We start from the raw sequence: 12,360 nt of genomic DNA, 5'->3' as shown, positions 1-12,360 counted from the left end.
AAGTTTACAGATACATATGTATATGCTTTCAAAAATGTATACTATGCATGTATCTTTCTAGATAATCTACAAACCAAATAGCCTATGTATCTATTGCAGGACCTACCAATACATTACACTTAAGCTAAAATAAACAATACCATCATATTCTCAAGCTTTAACAAAAAAGACAATAAAAGCTTTCTTTTTATCAATCCAAGATAAACAAGATGGATGTTAATCACTAGGATTTCTTTAAAGCTGTTAATTTTGCTGTTGAGTAGATAATCATTAAAGGTGTTACTAGTATGGATGATTACCATCTTCATATAATTACCTTTCTCTCTACATCGACCACAACCCTAATGGTTAATTTAACCCAGATCTGCTTTTTGACCCATTGAACCCACAGCTGCCTGAATATCTGTGATGGTGCAAGAGAAGAGAAGGCCCTGGGGTAGAAAAAAGAATTGACACTAGCTAAGAGCAAGGCTGCCTCTTTTGGTGACAATGTTTTTTTACATTGTTTTAAACTGCTTTTGTAATTACAGTGCTTACATGTCAGCATTTCTCAGAGAACACAAGCTTATTTGTTGTTAAAATGAATGGATACAATTATGTATCTGAGAGACTGATCCCACGAAGCTACTACATGCTTACTAGAATCACACTGTATGTATTTTTAATATACGCACACATTTCAAAACAAAAAAAATGAATAAAGCAGTATTATAGGCTTATTCTGAAGTTAAGACTATATTTATCTCATAATCAACCTCCCTAAATCCTAAAGTTCTCGGTTCTAAATGTTTTATGACACATACAATGCACAGCTCCTTCCTCTTAAGCAACGACATCTTGACAATTTACGTTGTCCATAAATGTTCTCATGCTTTTAAAAGTTCTTGCTAAGTACAAGATTTGCAATGGCAGCCATACTGAGTTCAAAGGCAATCAAAGAGACAGACTTTCAGCTGACAATTTTATGTAGTAGTATCTATCAGGGAAACCTTTAGAAAAAAAGGGAGGGAAATGAATTTCTGAAGAAAAAGCGTCTACATGATGAAAACATCATACTTCAGGTTGGAAGGGACCTCAGGAGGGCTCTAGTCCAACCTCCTGCTCAAAGCAAGGTCAGCTGTGATGTGAGACCAGTGTTCAGGGCTTTAGCCAGTTGGGTCTTGAAAACCTCCAAGGTCAGAGACTGTACAACCTCTACGGTCAACCTATACCCCATGTCTGACTGTCCTCACCAGGAAATTTCTTTTCTCTATATCCAGCCTGAACCTCTCTTCTTTCAATTTATGCCCATTGTCTCTTGTCTTTCCATCCACCACTGTGAAAAGCCTGGTATTACGGGAAATATTAAATTGGCACAACTACCAAAAAGGCCTTCAATTTTCATCTCAATCTAGATGAAAAACTAGGCTGCAAAAATATTCTTGCCCTGCTTTATTCAGAAAGATTTTTGACATTTCATAACAGTAAATTTGTCAAGCTGATATGCAGAATACTAAGATAAAAAGTAACAAAATGGGTGTCGAAGAAAGGAATACTTCTAAAATGAGGAAAAATGTATACAGCTGTCAGTCACTTTTAGTTGTTCTTAATAACAGGAATTGAGATGTAGTTAAGAAACCATAAATCACTACTCTTCACAATTTCAGGACTTACAGTTTACTGGAACTCAGATTTCATTTGTCTTTTTCGCTTAAGACATTAAGGAGATCAAATATCAGTGCCAGAATTTCTCAGTAAATTCAAGGCTATGTTTGCATTTTGATATTGTATTGTAAGCATAGTTATCTGCTGTAAATTGATGAGTACTCAAACTGGAGTAAACGAACATTGCATGTTGATGGAAGTTTTTGTATCAACATTTTCTAATATGTGCTAGAGTTCTCCTATTTTCTGTTTAATTGCTTTGGAAAATGAGAGGCCACCTCTGGTAGGCTTTAGGTCAAAACAATGTTTTGCTAGAGATGTCTTATGTAAAAAAATAAACACTTATACTTTAAACTCTTATTTTGTTGCCATCCTCTGGACACTTTCCATCTTGCATATATATTTTTAGAGAACATGACTATAAGCAGAGGGTGAAAAAAGTTGGTCCCTTACTCTGGAGGGATGAGATGGAACATAGTAACAGTTTCAAAAATAAACAAGATTGTTACAAACAGGAGAACGATCAACTGTTCTTGAAGTACACTAAAGGCTGAATGAGAAATAATTGATTTACATTTGCAGTAATGGAGATTTAGGTTGGACATTACAAAAAGCTTTTTAGCACTCAAGACACTTCAACACTGGTAGAAGGGGGAGGTCATAGAATGCCCATCACCAGAATTTGTTAGCAACAACTGGACAAACATCCATCAAGGAGGGCCAGGCAGAACCAGCTCAAGGCACAGCACGAGTAAGCAGATGCCCACGGCAGCTGTTTGCATGGACAGAGGGGGCAGAGCAGTAAGCAGGCCGCCTACTTTACGATACTTAAGGAGCTAAAAATTAGCTGTTCCAGCATTAATACCATTCAGCCCTTTCTGTCACCAAAGTGCTACAGCAACTGTTTCTCTTCAGAAGTCCCTGAAACCACTGACACTTCCCAATGTTCCTTCTCTCCTCTACAGGAGCACAGGTTACTGCAAGGTTTAATTCTGTCAACTCAAATGTTTTTAAAACAGTGAAACCGAATTCCACTTGAACAACTAAAGTCTTGAACTATCTTTCAGTCTAGGTGCACATCAGGCAGAGAGATGAACTAAACCAGCTGAAATATCTTCAAGCATGCCCTTTCTGTGCAGTCTACAACAGCCCTTGTAATAGGCTGACAGCTGCTTACTTAACAAAACACAAGGATTTAATATTGTGCTTATAACGTCACAAATATCACACACACAGAGGCTTCAAAAGCAAGATATACATTACTATTAGAGTATGAAATATTCTTATAATAATATTCCTGGCACAATCCACAATCCATTAGTGCAAAATGATGGTAACTGAAACATGGGCTACAGAAGAAAGAACAGTGACAGCATAGGAATGAGCTAGAAGGGGACTTTTCTTACCAAAATAATCTACTAGAAATACTACTCTCCATTACAACTCCTGGAAAAATAGCCAGGATTAAAGAATTTCCTGGGGGGGGGGGGGGGGGGGGAGCGCAAAGGGAAATATACAAACATCAGAAGAATTTTTTATATATATTTCTATACACACATACACACACACACACACATATATATATAAGAATAAATAAAATTTGCATGCACAAATACAGAACAGCAGCATGATTTAGAATGGTCTTCCAAAAAAAGTCATCCCAAATGGATCTGGTAAAAACATAACATGCCACTATATTTTCAAAATACTGCAAAAATCAGTCATAGGCTAATTTTTTTTAAAAAAGCAGTTAATATTACTGTTTTTTTGCAGATACAGGAAATGACACTTCAACAAGCAGTTATCACTAGAATCCAGGCACCATTCTCTTGTTTAAAGACCATATCACAGTGAACACAAGGGTACAAGTAGCATCAGATGCCCTACCCACAAGCAAAAGATCTGTACACTGAGATAAACACTAGTCAAACAGCAAATAAAAAAGCAACAACTTCAGCACAATTTTGAGCACAGTTTTTCTAAAGAGACTCAATATGTTCCAGACTAACAAATGCTGCATCATAGCTTAGCCTTCCTCGTTTACCCACTGTGAACCTAAAACTAATCTAATTCTAAGTGCCATGGCAACAGGAGCAGAGAGACAAAGTCCCTTGGTGCCCCATGTGAGCAGGACAGTAAAATAACCTATACATTGCCACATCCACTAGATCATACTAAGAATATGCAGTTTTGATCTCATTTTAAGCTCCAATTTTTCTATATTTTTGGGTTTTGTTTTCCTGTGACATACGGTCCATACAATCAGAAATCTGTTTGTTTCACATCGGCAGTTTATTTATGGAAGTGACCAACAATTATTGTAAAATTACAGTACAACCTCTAGATATATTTCCCTGGACAATCAGAAGAAAACAAGGATTGGTGGAACAAAAATGTTATTTTGAAGTATATCTTCCAATTGTTAACAACAAAAAATAAATCCTATGTTCTGTATTTGTTACTTTTCAAAGTGGTTCAGATTTATTATGCTCAACTTTACTACAATATGCAGCCTGTATTAAAAAGCAATGGACAGGGATTTAGATAAGACAGTAAGTACAGAGCTGATTTGTCAATGACTCTCTGTACGGTCTTAATTCTAATCTGGTTTTGATTAAACACATTCGCAAAATACACTATTACATTATAAGACCCAAAATGTAATCCACAAATATTAATAAAGCAGACAGCCATTAGCATAACAGTATTTAAACAAAAAGGAAACCAAGCAGTTCACAACCAGTCCTCCATGCTTTTAAATTTATTAGATCTTTTATGGGTAAACTTGAAATAAACAGATGACTGAAGGCCTAGTTCAATATATGCCATTTCACAGGTGAAGAGCTTTAACTCAGAGTAAGATTTAATGAGATACTGTAAAATACTGTAACAAGCTTTTATGACAATTTCAGTTTTGGACAATTCTCTGAAATCAAAATGTGGTGCCCCATAGAACTTGAGCAATCTCCTTCCTCTAGAATGACCTATGCATGAATCAAACGAACACTACCGCTTTAGAGTAACATGACCATCAACACTGTATAATATCAATGTTATAAATTCAGTAATCACTGAGTATTTCATAATGTCCATAAAATAACTTATTTTTTTTTAAATAAATGACTGAAGAAATTTGCTGTCCATACACAACATCCAATATCTCTACATGAGCTCAAATTAACTCTGGATAGTTTATCAATCTTTTGAAAACAGGAAGGTTTCACTGAGGCAGGAGTCCAAAGTTTAATTAAAAAGCAGTGAACCAAAGAAATCAGTGAAATTAGAAGCAGCTTGTCCAATATGATAGATCTGTATACACGTATTATACACTCATGTTAATATTTCTCATCTGAACACTTATTTTCTTGTTCTTTAGGTAGAATACAGTAGAATACAGAAGTGATTTATGAGAGAAAAAAGCCCCTCCAAAATAAAAGTATACCTCATTTCCTTTCTAAAAATACACCACCCTTCAGTCATAAAAGATTCCATGATTTTTCCATTAAAAAAGAAAAGATACTACCCAACTATGAGGATTCTACTTCCGGAATAATTTTCATTTTATGTTGCAGTGACCAAAGAGAATTATGACAGCCATCATGTTGCTGTGACAAAGAAAAATATTATGATAAATTTCTTTAGACATTTTCCTAATCTGTTTTCACACCAATCTTGACTTGTATCACTGACTCAGTACACAACATTATTGTAGAAATGTTGTTTTCCAATAGCATTAGGAAATCGCTAATCAGATTTTTGCTGCTGGGCTCTTCGAATAATTGTAATGAAGATTGAGATTGCCTTAGATAAGTGAAATGAGATGACGGCTCTTTCAATTACTGACACAGTTTCTCAAAGGATGAAACCTGAGTTGCATTGTAAAGTGATCTAAACATCAATAACAACAGTGGGTTTTGCCTCAAACTTCCAAACACACATACAAGAGCTTCTGCATACCTCTAGTGCACAGTTCTCCAGTTTTGTAGATCATTTGGAGCAATATTCCTAACTGCACTGCTCCAAAGGCACATGGAGAAAGGCTAATCAAAAAGTAATAAACCTTGTATTCTAATGAGCATGATTGGTGATTCACTTCTGGGCCAGGCTACTGCACACAAGAAAAATAAGCAAAGGAAGCAGGCTGAGACAGGAGACAAAAAGGCCAGAGTAAACAATATGGTCATAGTAGATACAGGCTATCTCCATCCTTAGCATACTGACTTTTGGAACACTCTCGATGAAGACTGTCTACACTACAGAATCTATCACCTTTTCTAAAACAGTCTTCCCAGACATCTATAACCATGTCAGACCATTAGTCGCCATGTCCAAAACTGTACTAAAGAGAGAAAGGATGGATGAGCACAGGCACAGGTGTATTATCAGGATAGATAGATGTCTTCCAAAGACCTTGACATCCCAAGCATTGTAAAGATGGATTTCTTGTTTCTGACAATGTACGTCTACCTGGTAAATTTCAGAGTTATTTTTCTTGAGGGATCTTACTTTTCTATGAAGTATAATCAAAGCAAATATTACTGTGAATTAGCAGAATGACGGCACCCAAAACCTAGTGTTTCTCTTGTTCAGATTAAAAATGTCTGTTCTTAGAATCTTAGAGATTATTAGTACAATGAAAATGTACTAAGTTAATGAAATTACATATTAACAGTAAGAAGCCTTTTTCAATATCACAAACTCAACTAACATAAATACCAAGGTTAAATAAAATACCATCTATATTGTAAGAAATGCTTTGAATGCTAGGTAGTAAGGAAACTAATAAGACTCATTCCAAATACTTTGCTACAAAATTGTCAAGTTTATGCAATAGCTACAATGGCCTTCCTAATGGAATAACAGAAGATCAACTGCAACATAATAGGATTTAAAGATACAAATGCAAATACTTTCCCTGAAGCCAGGTAAAAATCTTTATTTTTGGAGTATTACCAACCTTACTATGCTTTACACCTCTAAAAGCAGGCTAATTACACAAGCTAAACAGCTAGCACAAAACAACAAGCAAATCTGATCTTCAGGAGAACTTTGTCCCATTTCAAAAATTGGTACAACAGTTTCATTTCTGCTGCTCTTTGGAGCTATATGGCAGTAACTACTCAGTTAATGCGCTCCTTTTTAGCCATTATGGCTTATAAGTGGTTACATTTTTAGGAATCAATTTAATGCTCATAGAAGATGTCAAACTGATACTTTTAGAGACTGATGCTCATTACTTACTAACAATTCACAGGCAGTAGCTCTTCAGCTCTTCCATTGATAGCCCTGTTAGTGTGCCCAACTACCATCTGAAGAGAGCAATTAAAAACCTACACCCATTTACTTACTGGCTTCACAGCTGAGATGTTTCTAATTCATGTCAATAGTCACAGTGCCTTAAAATAAATAAACAAAAAAAAAAAATGCAAGGACACCTGTCTGCTTCAAATTGAACTTCATTCATTTTACAAAAGCTACAGTCATCTTCATGCAGTAATGGAATCTAGTAACTATGGATGTGGACCTGATCCAACACTCAAATGTTCCGTAATCATACTACAAACATACACTCCCATGACAGCAAAATGTTTGGTAAGATTTTAAGGCTGCCACCAGTAAAATATAAACCAGAAGGGCTTTATTATGTAACTTTTACTTTCTAGAGCAGTTTTAGAAAATGCACTAGAAATACTCTCTTCTCCCATTAATTGATTCAAAATCAAAACTTTTATGTTCTTTCAATTTAGTTCTACCTCAAAACATTCTGAAGGTTGCAAGCTGCCTACTTTCCCATCTATTTAGCAGTTTATTTTTCAACTCTATAGATGTGTCTTCTGAAATACGCACACTACAACCAGCAGTTTTAATCTTTTTCAAAAAAAACTCACTGAAAACAATTTATTTTTCTTTTCTAATTTTTGTTTCTCCCTTCTCTGTATGTGTGCATATACAATCAAATATGCAAACATATAACAGAGAGATAAAATTATACTCAGTGTTAACAACTGCCATTCCCTCCTTTAAAAAGTGTTATAATGAGCTACAGATTTTAAATACATAAGCATATTTACATGTTTATAATATATGTACAGGCACATATAAACAACAATTTTTACGCGTAACCTTTACAGAAGAAAGTTATTAGTAAAAGTTTTCAATTAAGAAACAGAATCATACATGGGTTCTAAAGTACAGCTGCTTACATAACTAGATTGTTTCTTCCAAATTTACTAATCAAGAAGGAAGAGGCAAATTTAGCTTAAAGGAGGGACATTTATATTTAACAAAGTTTAGCATGACTAGGTTATCTTTTAAGCAATCAGTTTTCTTGTCCATTCACCTGTCACAATGTCTTATTACTCTAATTCAGACTTCCCCTGGGAACAAATCGTCCAGAACGCCAAGTTGTGTGCTGAAATCACGTTGCAGACACTGTTGTCACAAAGAGAATGAGGTAAAGATAACAAAAGCTTCTAAAGTCTGACAGATTGGAGAGAGACTTGTACAGAAAACAGAGTACCACTATGTTAAAATTGTTTTCAGAAATTATTAAAAAAAAAAAAACCTCAAGATTGTGTCCTATATGAAGACTTTATCTCTTATTAAACACCAAAGCAAAATAAATGTTAAATGCAGTTTTTTAGCTCATACCCCTATTTGCAGCATATTTTATGAATTATTTAATTCATAGATACCCAGTACTGTACAGCACAATGCAATTTATAAAAAATGTTTAGTAGTAGTTTTCCAGGAACTTTTTTTTCATTCAGAAATAGGAAGAACTGACTGAATCTTCAGTTACAATGATTTTATTTGAAAGTGGACATACAGGTTCAGGGCCATGTATTTGCCAAAAGGAAAAAAAAAGAATGTGCATTAAGTGTTTTTCATTTGATCGTTTGGAAACCTTTTCTTTTGTTCTGCTTTTGCAGACACAACGAATACAGTTTCAATTAAAATTGCACGGAATAAAAACATCAGTTTACCATTTTGAAAAATTCCATACTAACAACAAATAGCATTTGACTCAATATGCTTATTAAATATGAAGAAATATGTGGTAAAAACATAAAACTAGAATATAGTATATGGCTTCATTAAAATTAAAGTACTCAAGGAAAACTTGCATTTAGTTAGTTACAAGACAAGATATAGAAATAGATGAAACATCCCAAGCTGCCACAGCAGGATATTCTTTCAGTGTTATTCTACAGGCCACAGTTTGACTAGGAGTGGAAAGTACATTTTTCCATGTCAATATCCCTGCTTTTCCTGAGTTTGTTTTATTCCTAACTCACCAATAGCACACTACTGCATTTTTTAACCCTTTTTTTTTAATTAAACTGCAGAATCAACTAGCAAACCATGTCATTCTGTGCTTTTGCTTCATTTTTACATACAGTATTTAAAAAACGCCCACTAACTAGTCCTCACTGTGTTATGTCAGAATACTTCTTTTCCTTAGACTACAATAATAAGTTTCATGTCAGCTCACCAATACAAAATATGCTCAGCACTGATGCTTAACCTTAATCGTACAGACACACATTAGCTTCTTTGGTTACATGCACCCTGTATGACTAGAGAATGCTTCCCAACACCTACCCCTAGGCGTACAACCTGTTTCACCCAGCTTTCTGCTGAGACCAGATCAGGGAACACCTCCGCCACTAGGTCCTTGACAGCCTGGATGCCACAGAACGGAAACCCTGGTACAACAGCCAGCAAGAACTGTATCACATTTTAACCAAGTCCCTCTTCAGGACGCTCAGGGGCCAGAACCGCAGGCCGCACTGCAGCATCTCCTGACACTTACACAGAGCCTGTCAGTAGCAAACTGTACAAATGAAGTCATGCTGATAGTCAAACAGACCTGAACGAAGACTATAACGCATTTAGAATTATTTAGAGCACCTAGTTCTATTATTAATTATAATAACTAATTATTAATGAAGACTTAAAATACACTATTTTAGTCATACTGGATAGAAGGTATAAATTGCCTTTTGCTTGACAGCCTTGTGACTGACTTTCATAAAAATCTTTTTCTAATTGTCTTGGAAGGAAAGAACAAAGGACGTGGGAAAGGAGAAAACAGCGTAATTCCAGCAACACAGTCAAACCATTCATGAAGGTCTAAATGTTACCACAAGAAAACGAGTTTTCAGTGGCACTCTATCTTTGCGATGAATGCCACCAAAAGAAAATGTGCTTTATTGGAACAACCTGGCTTACAAAGAAGAGTTGTTTTTGCACCTAGTTCTTTGGCGGCATGCTTGCATGGACTTACAGCTTAGACTTCAGAACTACACTGTAAATGTATAGTTCTTTTCTTGTGAAATTTGACATGACTTGAGATGATCCCTTCTCTTCTCCCCCACCCAAGCAAGCCAAATGCTAAGCAAGAATTAAAAAAAAATTAACCTCTAACTGAAGTCCAATATTATATATAGGCTTCTTAGCTGTTGGTGGATAATAAATTTTGGGAACATGCAATACACTGTTTCAATTATTTTAATGGAGTGGATTATCTGGGAAACGTTAACCCAAGCACTGAACAAAATGTAACTTTATTTCCGAAATCAAAAGCCAGAGCCATTTTAGATCCAAGAGTGGGTGAAAAATAGAGGGAATCCTAGAAACATAAGAGTACAACCAGAATGATGTCTATTTTCATTCCATAACAGATTCAACGTGATAACTGATGCATAACACTAAACCTATTTAAACAGCAATCTCTGTGCTTTATCACAGACAAGGTCAATATACATGACTCTGAAACAGTAGAGACAAAGATTCACCTTGCATAAAAATGGTTATGAAGCCAAGTCCAAATCTTCAAATTCAAACCCCTTATATCTTGATTTTGGAAATAAAGAAAGGTTTAAACTCCAATCTTCATACCTGACCTCACCTCACACAGTCCCATTTACCAGATTTTGTGGTCAGTCTTCTAGTATTAGTTGATCTTCCAGAGGTTTATACTACTTTATACTTAACTCTTTCAAAATACGATTGAATAAGAAAGACCTCATGTGTGCACCTGGTTTAACCAAAAAAACTGAGTCTAAATTAAACCTAGACACAAATGCTGAGCCTGCTCAGTCTTTCAAAACCCTTTCACAACTCTGCACTGCTATCTGCCTGTTAACACTCTCTCCAAAGCAAGTCGACACCCAGGCATACTCACGACTATTCAGATTAATGCTGGGAATGGCCATTCAGCCACAACTCCATCTCACTCTGCAGAAACTCCTTCTCCACTGGAAAATTAAGTCCCTGGAGTCTAAAGGCTTATTCAACCCTGGCTCTAAGGGCAAGACTTCTATTAAATATAATGGGCACTTTGTTCCAAGATTAAGAGAAAAAATGTATCTTAAACTATAAAAAGTTACATATTTTAAGTTACCTCTAGATTCAAAATACTTATTCTGAAAATGTGTTCCCAGGGCTACACAGAATCATTCTATATCAGAAAAAACTCAGACCTGCAGAAACTGCAGTTACTTACTGCATCATTAACAGGCTATACCTATATTACACAAGCTATACCTGTATTGTCACAGACGGAGGAAGCAAAAACCCAGACGAAGTGATTCATACGACAACGTTAAGCATGTTTGCTTAACAAGGATTACGGATGAACTAGCATTATGTATGACCTTTAGCGATGGTTCTACCGCCGTGACCAAAAATTGTAGTTTAAATGAATTTCACACAGTCATTCACATATTATGGGCATTATGCTGAGCAGGATTACATTCTCACTGTAACAAAACCCACTAACCCAGCTTACTTAAACCGTGCATATAAATTCTTTTGCATCTTATTTATGACTTCAAGTGCAATCAATTCTTCTGAAGTAAGAAAATATTTATTGTGTACATGACACACAATGAAATCAAAAGAGCCCCAACAATTCTGTCGCCTTGCATATACAAACTTCTCTCTTTCTATTTTAACGAAGCCGTATCTATATGACCATACTACTACAAACCACCTCTAGAGAAACTAGGAACAGAACTGATTTAGGCTAGAGCTAGATAAAGATGCTTCCACTTATATTTTCATATTTTATATATATTATATACTACTATATTTATATACATTCTTATATATTTTTCACTTTTTTAAAAATCTTTTTTTATATGCATGCTCAGTTCCCTGTTCCAGAAATAGGAGTTATTTAACTGTCTTGAGAACTGAACAGCAGTTCAAATATCTATCTCCTGAGAGAGTACAGTAACTTTATATAATACCAAATGGATTAAGCTCAAATGTGACCATCTTCCAACTTCATTGAACACTGTTATAATGCCCTCATTTTAACAAATTTGGCGGGGTTAGTGTTAAAGAAAACAAATGGAGTACACAGTACATCAAACTTGCATTACACTATAGGGACTGCCAGAGCCTCTTTGGCCTGTCCTACTTGCCTCTGACTGCCTGCAAAAAATGCACAATGAAGCTTTGAAGTTACCATCCCAGTAAGATTCCCACACTCTTTATGTTTATATTACTGCAGCCTGGCTGACCACAGATGCAACAAAGTGCAATACACTGATTTTCATAAAAGAAGTTAGGTCCCTACTTCAATTGTCTGGAAATATTTTATTCTTACGATACAGTACACTCAAAACAAGAGAGGCAGACTAATGCTTAACTGCAAATGATTTAGGAGTATCACATTTTACACACACACACACAATTAAAAAA

At 35.4% G+C, this 12,360-nt stretch overlaps 1 protein-coding gene and 1 long non-coding RNA gene across 6 annotated transcripts in view; one reads left to right on the top strand and one right to left on the bottom strand.

The window, feature by feature from the left end:
* Positions 1 to 10,083, top strand: part of LOC112991092 (uncharacterized) — a 46,927-nt gene extending 36,844 nt beyond the window's left edge. For both annotated transcript variants that reach the window (XR_003261215.2, XR_003261216.2), the window contains exons 2-3: positions 8,015 to 8,098; positions 9,709 to 10,083. This is a non-coding gene — a long non-coding RNA (uncharacterized LOC112991092). The remainder of the gene's footprint in view (positions 1 to 8,014; positions 8,099 to 9,708) is intronic.
* Positions 1 to 12,360, bottom strand: part of ENTREP2 (endosomal transmembrane epsin interactor 2) — a 196,945-nt gene that overhangs the window by 126,697 nt on the left and 57,888 nt on the right. The window lies entirely within an intron of this gene.

This window comes from Dromaius novaehollandiae, chromosome 10 (assembly GCF_036370855.1).
Source record: "Dromaius novaehollandiae isolate bDroNov1 chromosome 10, bDroNov1.hap1, whole genome shotgun sequence".
NCBI lineage: Eukaryota > Metazoa > Chordata > Aves > Casuariiformes > Dromaiidae > Dromaius > Dromaius novaehollandiae.
The sequence above is the reverse complement of the archived record's forward strand: the minus strand, read 5'-3'. Positions and strand labels throughout refer to the sequence as shown.